Genomic DNA, 13,023 nt, shown 5'->3' with positions numbered 1-13,023 from the left:
TGTACACCTTAAATAGTGATTATAAATTAATTTAACCGACCAAAAAATCAAGCATAACCCAGTGTAACCGGTCAATTGAAAAGTCCCCGGCCTGACACATAGAAGGCGCTACTAGAATTAAATCCATATGTTTTTTTAGTTAGCCCTAACACCCAAAAGATGCGTGTATTAATTAGACAGCTGTCGGATCATTAGTTTGTGAGTTATAGCATTTTGAGTGAAGCAACTTTTGTTATTGTGAAAAAAGTGGATAAAAAGGAATTTCGCGTGTTGATAAAATATTGCTTTTTGAAAGGAAAAAAATACAGTTGAAGCAAAAACTTGGCTTGATGCCAAGTTTCCGGACACTGCCCCAGGGAAATCAACCATCAAGGATTGGTATGCTAAGTTTAGACGTGGTGAAATGAGCACCGAAGACGGTGAACGCAGTGGACGCCCAAAAGAGGTTGTTACCGACGAAAACATTTCAAAAATCCACAAAATGATTTTGAATGACCGTAAATTGAAATTGAATGAAATAGCAGACACTCTAAAGATATCAACTGAACGTGTACATCATATCATTCACGAATATTTGGGTATGAGACAACTCTGTGCAAATCGGGTGCCACGCGAGCTCACTTTTGACCAAAACAACGACGAGTTGATGATTCGGAGCAGTGTTTGAAGACGATCAAGCGTAATAAACCCGAGATTTTGCGTCGATATATGACAATTGATGAAACATGTCTCCATCATTTTACTCCGAAGTCCAATCGATAGTCATCCGAGTGGACTGCAAGTTCTGCTTCACCAATGCACCGTGTCACAAGTCAGTGAAAACGATGACAAAAATCCATGAATTGGGCTTCGAATTACTTCCTCATCCAGTATTCGCCAGATCAGACCCCCAGCGACTATTTCCTGTTCTCAGATCTCAAAAGAATGCTCGCTGGGAAAAAAAATTCGTCGAATGAAGAGGTGATTGCCCAAACTGAGGCCTATTTTGAAGCAAAGGACAAATAGTACTACAAAAATGGTATCGAAAAGTTGGAGGGTCGCTATAATCACCCTTGAAGGGAATTATGTTGAGTAAAAAAAACTAATTTTGACAAAAAAATATGTTTTACTATGATAGGCCGGGGACTTTTCAATTGACGTGTTATATAAATCAGCAAATATGGAAATTTTGAAACTAGTGTAGACTTGTAGTATTCAACACTCTTGTTGTACCAGCCAAAGTAATAGAAATATCATACAAATGTCCTAAAACAAGGTACTATTGAACGTCCATGATACATTCTCCTACCCCAAGAATCTGAAGATAGAATGTGTAGATAATATTATCAAGGACTATGCCCAAAGACATGAACAGAGGCTCCATCAGCACAACAATGTTGAGGTTCTCAAGCTCCTTGATAACGATGACTTAGTCAGAAGATTAAAGGCAGTTAAAGTGACCTAGTTCAGTGAAGTTATAAAAAAAAACCAGTGCATTTTTGCATTAATGTCAAAGCATCTACAGTAGAATAAATACTTTGTAATTTTAAATCGTGACAAATTACGATAAAAACAATAGCTTATTAGTGTGAATTTTCTAGATTACTATAATCAATTATAACAACAGTCAAATGGAGATCAGTATTAGTTAGGAAAGTTAATTTCAATCATAAAGGAATATTTAAAAATCCAAAATAGAATATGATTGATATCAGATGAAATCAAGGGAACAAAGCCTGAGACAATTCGATATGCGATGTAGGCCGAAATTCCTTCCAAGAAATTCTGCGTATTACTCTATGAGATCATATTAAAAATTTATGACAGATCTCTTAAGGGTTTTTTTATCATGATGACCATGAAGAATGTCATTAGTTAGTAAATAATTAAATTAATAATTTTTGGAGATCCATTTTCATTACTAAATTCATCAAAGACTGACGCTATTGTATAAATTAAGTAATACTATATTAAGGAGTTTCCAATAACCTTGATATAAATAAGACGATTATTAATATTAATATATATTAATATCAAATGATACAAAGAGCGAATCATTTAAAAACCATTAACATACATAATTCTCGTAATTATCTGCAAAAAAAACAGTTCAACCGTATAATTAAACATATTTTCGTCGTTATAAAGCATCAATCGATGAAAAGGTAATTTTATCAATATTTAAGCAGTTCTTTTCCAGTATTTTTCCCGTTCATAACTCAACCTAAAGAAATTCTATAAAGATTTAGAACTATTTCAAAATATTCTTCAAACCATATAATTTATATCATTCAACTCATTCATTCATATCATTCTACGCCTTTTTGATTGGACTATCTTCATCGTCAATTATCGCCCTATTAAATAGAAAAAAATCTACATTCACACGGTGTTGACTCGTTATTTTCAACATCTCCGAAGCTGAAAGAAAATATAAGATAAAAAATTGATGGTCTATAAAATCAACAGCGCAAGAATTGGGTAAAATAATGTTTATTTCAAAATGTTGTTTTGGATTCAATTCCATTTTGGTTATGTATGACGTTATTGTAGTTTACATGCTCGTATTTTGCTGAGAAGAAAATTTAGCTAACAATATTGCTTCTATTTGAAAAACAATTCACCACCATGCAATCACATGTGTGAATTATGTGAATTGGAAATTAAGAAAACCTAACTTAAAATCAAATAAAATTTGTATCAATGGTTATCTATTAAAATTGCTACCATATCTTTTTTCTTCACTGAATAACTTAATATAATCCAAATAAAGGCTTCAAATAGATAAATAAAAACAAATAAATTCATACTAAATATGATAACACCATCTATATGCTCTAAATGTTTTTTAACGGTTTTTTGTGTTAACAATCTAAGTTTGATTATATTTTACCTTTTAGTGTGTTCATTATTAATTTCTTGAAGTCGGTTTAATTTTTTTGTTAAAAATATTTTATTTTCCTCTTTTCAGTGTTAGATATTTGCTCAATAAATTACGCAGTTAGTTTATAAAGTATTATAACGGACAGGCCAAGTAAAGGTGCAGGCCGTATGAAGAAAAATAGGAATAAAGAAACAACGATTGAAAATAGCCTAGCAGATTTGACAAATGTTTAAACCAAACTAGAACAACCACAAAAAGTCGTTGGCCCCGCCGGGAATTGAACTTGAGTCCTCCGCGTGTGAGCTGAACACTCTAAGCACTACACCATAGAAGCAGTTACCTGCAATATTTCTACGGCTTCTCATACGATATGGTTAGTGCTTAAAATACAAACAGCACGGCTATTGTACTAAACGACTTCGGGTCTGATTATTTAGCAAAAAAATATATGAATATAGGGTTTCCCTTGATTTCTTCGAATTCCACCATCAGATTTCCATTCCATTGGTCGGAAAAATCGGTCAACCTCCTCCTTTTTTGTAGTCGGTTAGTAAAAATAAAAATCGATCTCAAGTACACAATTAGTTTATTATCTTTTAATTTGTTAGATTATTAATAGTTTATTTATTGAACATTACAAAAAAAATGGAAGGTACAATCGGTTAGGCAATTAGAATAATTCACTAACGGCCCACGTAAATTAATTAAACGCTTATAGTTAATTGCCCAATATTTCAGACAAATAGAGACATTCAAGCCAAAGAAAACAACAGAACAATATTTCTCCGCTGCAAACGTCCCTTTCCCCCCACTGTTACCTGCACTACTGTTGACATTAGCATTGATATACACCGCCACTTTACGATTATTATCTAATTTCCTTTAGTGAAAGTACGATGTAGGACACCTCCATAAAGCTAATGAAAGAGCGTTCGTAATTTCGTTCCAGTAATAAGCAGGCCAACGTTCAAAATCGAACGAACAAAATCGTTTCAAATGTGGCACGTACGTTTTAACAGTTGCTTTTTTAATTAGTCAAAAGAAAATTTCATGTATATAGAAATAAAAACCTTTATCGAGACAATCGGAAATAAATCGTATTTTTAGCTACCAACAGAAGTGGTATTTTTATTATAGATTATTAATTATATGTCAGTTGTTTACCAGAATTCGAAAATAGTATTAAAGTAAATAACAACAAAAAAAACGTAGACACGTTTTGTATGTTAAGGTTATTTTTAGTTAGGCTGTATAGAACATTATAAATTACATTTTTTCTGGTTCAATATATAAATGTGACCGAAATTATTGACTTGTGTTTTAGTTTTTATATATTTTTTTTCATCTAGCTTAAAATTATATTTAAAATTAAAATGACTTTCTCATCTTTTGTGTATATGATGCAAGATGTCAGAACATCGATATACCGTCCATATATTTACCGTCCAATAAAACAGCTAATGGACGTCTTCAACATTTATGACCGTCAATGCGTCGTAATGTTCCTCAAAATGTTTGCTGGTTTATAACCCTTAATTATTATCAATAATCTTTTAAAGAGTTTCGTCGATATTTGGCAACATGGTCCACTAGAATGAAAAAGTTTTGGTAGCACTGGACGATTTCTATGAGTATAAGCCTTATTTATACATATTTTTAATAATTTTGCATCATAATTAGACATTCTAATGTGTAACGATGGTGTAATAGCCCCTAATGTAATTATTCCAAGGCAAAAAATGTGACAAAATCTTACAAAGTGGGACCCAGCCGGTATAGTTTGAATATCAGTAATTTATTCACAACAATAAGATCATTCTAATGTATTTGCTATTTTAAGTACCTTTAATTATATCGAAAATGTAATTAACCTGATAGAGAGGTGAATAACATTGTTAATAACAACTATGTGTCCCTTTTATGCGAAGGTATATTCTATATCCTAATATAGATTAACAAAATTCCAGAATAACAAGACTACATAACACGACAAGTATAACATAACGAGAAGAATAACATAACGTCTGTGCTCTTTTTACAAGGTATTTAGATTTTCACAAGCAGCTTTTTTCAGATTCATAACCCATCCTTTTTGAATCCATATAAGCATTTCAATTAATTTGATATCTGGTGAACTAAGAAATATTGCTTAAGAACTGATAGTAGGTTCTGGAAAAACAGCATATCATGCTTGAGGTAATAATTTCATATCAATCATAATTAGAGTAAAATGTATTAAGATTTTTCTGTAAATTTTATTGGTATTAACTAGTGATGGGAACTATCGACTGTTTAATAATTGACTACTTTTTACTATCGATTATTTCAGTCGCTATTTTTGGTTCGAATGATTTTAGTACTTTTTACCAGTGACTGTTTTCAGCCCCTATTTTCGCTCCAATTGATTTTATTACTATTTACTATCAACTGTTTCAGTCGTGTACTTTTAGTTACTATTTTTGGTTCTACTATTTACATTACTCATCCTAGCCGCGACCTTGACAAAAATGTACCCAATTTATGCTTACATCGATTTATATGTAATATATAGTTTTGATTTTTTTGACTCTCTAAAGATTGAACAGTAGAATAAAAATGTAAAGAACGATGCAATTTTATTTCAAACTGTAGATAAAGAAATTATTCCTGTATCAAATAGGCCTGGATTTTTTATTAAGTTTATTATTTTTCAATAAATATTTCAGGTGAAAAATATGTATAAAAGATATCAATACGTAAATGAAGTATGTGGTAAACGAAAATACGTAGATAAAGTGAAACTAACTACATAATTTGCCTAGATGGAACACTGTTTATCGCATGAGTCCCAGAAGAAAGTATGAATTATTAACAGTAATTTGGTAAATATTTTAAACCGCTGATAAATATTAAGATGTTTAACGATTAATGCAATAAAATACGTGACTATATGACAATTTCTTTTTTCAACCATTTATCAATTATTTTAGTTATTAACTTTATAGAGTAAAAAAATTTTGAGAAGTCAATAGTTCATTTAATGAGTATAAATACATTACTTAGTATTATTTCTATATTGCAAAAAAATAAATTGTGTTCGTTGTTTTAATTGATATACAAATATGAATTACTTCGTTTAATACTCCATGTTTATGATAAAAACATAAAAGTAAATAAAAATCAAACATACTGATATTTAATGCTCTGAAGTTGTTGCATTTCCGCAAATAATCTTATTCATGATATTTTATGTTATAATGTTCAGTGACTTAAACTTATTAACACTCTGTTGATTATTAACACTTAATGGAAATTACATTTAATTAAATACCTTTTAAAAAGGTTAGTGAGTGTTACTTCTTGAGATAGATTGAATGTATTTTTAACCGACTTCAAAAAAGGAGGAGGTTCTATATTCGGCTATATATATATATATATATATATATATATATATATATATATATATATATATATATATATATATATATATTATTTAGGTATAATGTTATTGCTGAGTTGATGTGACGGAAAATCGGAAGTCGTTTAGTACAAAAGTCATTTAGTTTGCTTTTTAAGAATTAACTGTAGCATATAAGGCCTCGTAGAAATATTGTAGACAACTGCTTCTATGATGTAATGGTTAAAGCGTTTAGCTCTCAAACGGAGGTCGCCCGTTCGACTCTCGGCGAGAACAATAACATTTTGTTGTTGTTTAGTTAGAACATTTGTCAAATCACCTAGGCTTGTTTTCAATCTTTGTTTCTTTATTTTAAAACAATATTGTAAATATAGAAATAGGTTTAGGTAGATATTAAGCTAAATTGTGTATATAGTAGAATATAAAATAAGTGTAGTAGATAGGTTAAATAAGGTTTTTGATTATTTTTATTTAGTTACTATAACGATTATTATGTACATATTTTACATTAAACATCTAAGTTTGATTATTCTTTAATTTTCAGTGAGTTCCTTATTTATTTTTGCAGTCGGTTCAATCTTTTAGTTAATATTTTAATATACAGACATTTGTTGCTGTAACTAAAGTAATATTAATATATAATTTTAAAGTTATTCTCATTAGTTTGTTATGAGAGAAACACGATTAACTTTATAAATTGTGGTCGAATTTCGGCCACAAGGTGATCACAAAATCAATTGTTTTAGATTCCTGGACTGTCAAAATATCAGGATATTAATAACAATACTGTAGTGGTTGTGTTTAACATTGTATATAACATTCTAGAATTTGTTAGGTATTTGCACTTGACAAAAAAACATAACAACATTCAACGTAAAAAATTATGCGTTGTTTATATCAAAATCGGTTAATTTTATCACTAAACCAGAGAAGGTTAATGAACCACAAGGTTCCCTCCAGACCCAAACGAACATTAGCCATAATTTTATCCGGTTTAAATACTGTATTACTAATAATGTGATTGAAACATTTACTAGTCGAATTATAACCTTACAATTCTCGTGCGAGTAAATAATCAATTCCTGAGCCCCGTGCTGCTATATCGACAAAACACCGGCGGAGCCTCGAAGCCAGTAAACATCTTTTCGGTATAATTGCTAAATTAAGTTCCATCAACAACGGCCACTACTCCACACGAATAATTACAGTAATTTAACCTGACGTTACATACACATAGGGTCCGGGACGGGCAAAAATGCACGACACGCGATGGATATCGCGCCGGGAAAAGTCGCCGAGAAAAACTGCACCGCGAAACCGAATTTCCAAAGCCAACTAAGCATTGATACAGGTAACACTGATCGATATTCAGGTGATAAACGGCATTGTGAGGGGCCGGCGAGACGGATTACGGCCCGTTTGGACGTTAGAGGGATTTCGTCGTCGGTCTGATTGATTGCGAACGAATGTACGGCTCTAGGTGACGATTAAAACTCAAAAAACTTACCTATTAGCTGTTATCGCACTGCACAGACACCGCCATGTTGAATTTATGTCAAATATCTAACCGCGGTTGTGTTTACAAACCTTGCGACAGGCGACATGTTTAATCGAGCCTATAAGTACGTTCGCGGCCGGAGTCGGTCTGTTGATTAGCAAAGTAACTTGTTTTTATTTATCAGTATTCCCGAGTAATTTAGAAAAATATGTGACTGCAGCTTTGTTCTTCGGGACATTTTTATGATTTTTTTTTAGCCAATTAAGAATACATTTATTTTACTTATATTTCGGGAACATATTTTACATTTTTTTATAAAAAGATTTTTAAAAGATTTTTAATCACGCAACGAAGATCTAGACCGCCACGCGTTGTGTGTTTCCATCCAGGTGACTTGTATCAATTCTGGAGGTCACTGTATCTCTTCTATGCGAACTAACATTAAAGAAGAAAAAACGAAAATTAATTATTTCTTTCGAAATGTGAAAATCAAGTACGGTATTTTACCATTTTCTTTACATTTATATACAATAAAAAAAAGTAAAAATTATTTTTAGTTTCCAGTTTACTACACTAAGAGCTAAAATGTTCGAACATGTAGAAATTTATCTGGTTATCTGGTCATCTTCTTGAGTTCTATTGAAGCATTTATTACCAACAGTAATATTAAGCTCATTTAGTATGGTTAAAATACTGGAGATTCCCTTACTAAATAAGTATGCTATTAAATAAGACGAGACCTCAACAATTTTTAAACCGATTCTTGCACGATCGATTTCCTGCACTCTTCCTTCTCCTTCCTCATTTTTACTAGTGTTATTTCACTGCTGATTTATATACCGATTTATACTACGTCTTTCTCATGCTTCCGATTAACTTTCTGTATAAATGATTCGCAGGTTAAACGTTAAAGTTAAGTTACGTTAGTTAGTATTGTATATTTATATCCAAAATTGCTATTGTTAAAAGAAACAAAAAGTCCTTCCAGGACCACCCCGTATTACGTCACGCGCTCCATTCATAAGACCGAAGGGTGCTCACTAAAACGCTTGTAACTATTAAATGGATATATATATATATATATATATATATATATATATATATATATATATATATAACAGTTTAACGTAGCTAAATAAGAGGTATAAAAAGGTTGTGGCTAAATTTTTGATGAAAAATCACGAGGCACAAATGTTGCGTGACAAATAATGCATAATGCTCAAATAATATTCTTTGACAGTACGATTTTGATAAAAACATGTATTTGTGTAGTTTTGGAGTAAGGAGAAAAATTAAATATGATTAAATACCATATAAGAATAGAGCCACGCTGTTCATTTATTACGTAAGATGACTTTTACTGTGTTTTGATTCTTCTTCTATTAAACAACATTAAACATTAAAAACATTAAACTAACTTGAATTCCCATCAAATCACGAGATATGAACTATCCAAAAAATATTTAGTACGTAAGAAAGAAATAAGGAAAAGTCCTTGAACACTTTTGTTGTCGAGAAATTTTTAACCAGAATCTTGTCAAAGCAATTTTCCACTATGCTTATACTATGGCGCTTTATAAAATCCATCATAAAACGAACATGAGAATATATAAGATCTTACGTCGTATTTGCAATTTATTATGCCTTTTGCGCTCGATGAATCACTTGATCAAGTGATCAAGCGATCGCTTGGGCACTTCCTCAGGTCAATTAAGTGCAGTTCATGGCTTTATACGGTTTTAAAATATAATGCATATTATGCATATTATTTTTACCATATATTAAAGTTAATTTCATTAATAAAAAAAAGTTTTTAAATTTTAAAAACTTAAATTATAAACTATTTTTTTATAAAAAGCAATTAGAGTTATTTAGCACATTAAATAAACAATGTTAAAAAGTTTGATTATATATATTTTATAATTTTATATTGTTTATTTGATACCCTCAAAAAAATTAATTAATAATTGATTGACACTTCAATTCAGATTATTTTATCGGATCAACGGTCTGTCCATATACATCGTAGACCAGTGTCCCGCGACGACATGCGCGAAGCAACAATGTCAGAGCGCAACTAAATGCCTCATAATTATTGTATTCGGTTCGCAACATAATAATCGCTCCAAAAAGGCGGAAATACGTGAAGAATAGAGATATGTCCTCTGCTCTTGAACAATATGGCATGTATACAGTGGACTCGCTGTTGATTTCACTTCGAAATATATTTTATACTTTAACATTTATAACAAATAGCATGTCATTTCATTTATTGTTTTTATGAGACCTCACCGGTTAGGCAACTTTTTATACATGACGAATGTATTCTCTTCATATATCGATTCTGTTTACTAGTTTTTTCGTCTTGATTGTACATTTTCAATATAGTAGGAAACAAGGAGAACTGAACCATTTTAAAACAGTATTTTGTTAAATGTTTCATGCTTTTTAACTAGCGTCGTCTTTATGGTTTTGCATATTCGGAACTGTACCGCTATCAGGAACAAAAAAAATGTTGCGATAATACCCGAACCATATAATTACCGCGATTACATGAAGTTTATTTGCCATTTATATTTGAACAGTAACTGGATATTGTGCTATGCTCCGTGGACAAATGTGACTGTGAATTGTTAGGTACCGTTTTCTTAGTTTCATGCTATGACGAACTCAATATCTCGGTGAAATGATAGATATATCTGTTTATTTACATGTATATATATTAATTTTTTTTAATCGGGCTAAATTCTATAGCCAACACTATCGATTCATTATAAGTTATCAACAAATCCTATATATTTTATTATATATTATTTTATGTTTTTATGTTGTACTGACAAAATCGATCAATTTTTCGAAATCTAAATTAACGATTAAGGGTTTTGATAATAATGAATTTATGAATGATTGATTGTTCCGCGTTTTCATTCTAAGGTAGGTGAGTTATTAGGTAGCATTTGGAAGGAATTATACCAAATTATTGATTAAACTTGCTACTGTTAGTAACAGGTCAATTAATCCCCGGCCTACCATCGTAAAACATATTTTCTCGCAAAATTAGTTTTTTTTTATTCAACATAATTCCCTTCAAGGGTGATACATTGATTATAGTAACGCTCCAACTTTTCGATACCATTTTTGTAGTACGATTTGTCCTTTGCTTCAAAAGAGGCCTCAGTTTCGGCGATCAATTCTTCATTTCACGAAAATTTCTTCCCAGCGACCATTATTTTGAGATCAGAAAACAGGAAATAACCGCGGTGAGCAAGATCTTGAGAATACAGTGTATGAACAAGAAATTCGAAGCCCAGTTCATGGATTTTTGACGGTGAATTGTCTTGGTGAATCAGCACTTTCTTTTTCTTTAAACGCGACCGTTTAACGGCGATTTCGTCTTTCAAACGGTCCAATAACTCTATGTAATAGTCGCTGCTGATGGCCCTTCCTTTTTGGAAAGATAGCTAATAAAAATTATTCCATGCGCATCTCAAAATACAGACGCCATAACCTTGCCGGCCGACTGTTGCGTTTTTCCACGCTTTGGAGTGGGTTCGCAGTAGTTCGTAGTCTGCAGTCCACTCGGATGACTGTCGATTGGACTTCAGAGTGAAATAATGGAGCCATATTTCATCCATTCTCACATATCGGCGCAAAAAATCGGGTTTATTACGCTTGATCATCTTCAAACACCGCTCCGAATCATCAACTCGTCGTTGTTTTTGGTTAAAAGTGAGCTCGCGCGGAGAGCTCACTTTTGACCAAAGACCACCCAGAGCTTTGTCATACCCAAATATTCGTGAATAATATGATGTACACGTTCAGTTGATATCTTCAGAGTGTTTGCTATTTCATTCAATTTCAATTTACGGTTATTGAAAATGATTTTGTGGATTTTTTAAATGATTTCGTCTGTAACAACATCTTTTGGGCGTCCACTGCGTTCACCGTCTTCAATGCTCATTTCACTACCTCTAAACTTAGCATACCAATCCTTGATGGTTGATTTTCCTGTGACAGTTTCCGAATACTCGGCATCAAGCCAAATTTGAGCTTCAGCTGTGTTTTTTTCCCTTCAAAATGCAATATTTTATCAACACGCGAAATTCCTTTTTATCCATTTTTCTCACAATAACAAAAGCTGCTTCACTTAAAATTCTATAATTCACAAACCAATGATCCGACAGATGTCAAATTTATGCACGCATCTTTTGAAGATTGGGGCTAACTAAAAAACATATGGATTTAATTCTAGTAGCGCCATCTACGTGTCAGGCCTGCGACTCTTCAGTTCACCTGTTAGCTAATACAATAGAAGTAGATAATTATAATAAAACGGGCGGAATTAATGAACAGAGAAAGTGTTGCGTTCAAAATGGTAATGTTAGGCAACAAGCATCATCAGTAAACATCTGAATTATGAAAATACAATACTGTTCTTTGAAGCCTCTACACCAATTTCCGCCTCAGTAGTATAAATCTGGCTTCAATGGAATGGAATTTGAAGTAATATCTTATTTATAACATGGGTAATTGAATTAATTTTTATTAATAGTAATATTTGTAAATTAACGTTAAACTTAATCAATATTCTGTTATTTGTGTTTATGACGGGCTTGATAATTTAATTCTACTATATAATACCTTTTAATATGAAGAAAAACAACTTAATTTTTCGATAGAATTTATTTCATTGAAGTAATTATTCTCTGTATAGCAATTATATCACTTCTTCTTTTGATGAAAATCTACTAAAGTATTTTTATAGTCTTTGATGGCAAATTTTTGGCAAATGTTTTTTAATTCTACTATATGCAACCCTGAATACACCTGTAAAATAAGCGGTTATTTTATTATCCTATAAAACTATAAAATGCTGCAGCAACTTGTTGCTGTAACATAGGCTAATTAGGAGTTTAACAGCTTGGTAAAAATAATGTTTGAAATATATCACGTGCAGTCTGCCAATAATTACATTATTTTTGTTTGTTTAAAATTATTTAGAACCTCCAGCCTCAGTCTATCATTTATTTTTATCAGAAGTTGCAATAATTAGATCAATGCGTTAATTTTTACTTCCGGAAATGTTTGAGTGAAGTTTTTTAAAACAATTTTATTAATAAGTAGCGAACACATACCGCAATTATTTGGTTAGATAAGATATTTTACGAAAAGTTAGTGCATTAGATTATTAGTAGCCTTTAGAAGCGTGGCTTGTAATTGGAAATTACGAATTATCTGTTGATTAATGTGGTTAGAATAGTTAAC

The 13,023-nt window shown here is 31.5% G+C and overlaps 1 protein-coding gene across 3 annotated transcripts in view; it reads right to left on the bottom strand.

Moving 5' to 3' along the window:
* LOC143192686 (uncharacterized) overlaps positions 1-7,893 on the bottom strand; it is a 76,540-nt gene extending 68,647 nt beyond the window's left edge. For 2 of the 3 annotated variants that reach the window (XM_076398179.1, XM_076398182.1), the window contains exon 1: positions 7,315-7,730. The gene's annotated coding sequence lies outside the window, so the exon portion shown is untranslated. Of the gene's footprint in view, positions 1-7,314; positions 7,731-7,767 lie in introns of those variants that run through there. The other variant, XM_076398180.1, reaches the window with a different exon arrangement.
* Between the last annotated feature and the right edge of the window lie 5,130 nt (positions 7,894-13,023).

The sequence above is a fragment of the Rhynchophorus ferrugineus genome, unplaced genomic scaffold (genome assembly GCF_030347505.1).
Source record: "Rhynchophorus ferrugineus isolate W39M unplaced genomic scaffold, kcgeb_rfMv2 rfM3, whole genome shotgun sequence".
Lineage (NCBI taxonomy): Eukaryota > Metazoa > Arthropoda > Insecta > Coleoptera > Curculionidae > Rhynchophorus > Rhynchophorus ferrugineus.
Note: the sequence above shows the minus strand (reverse complement) of the source record. Positions and strands in the feature narration are given on the sequence as shown.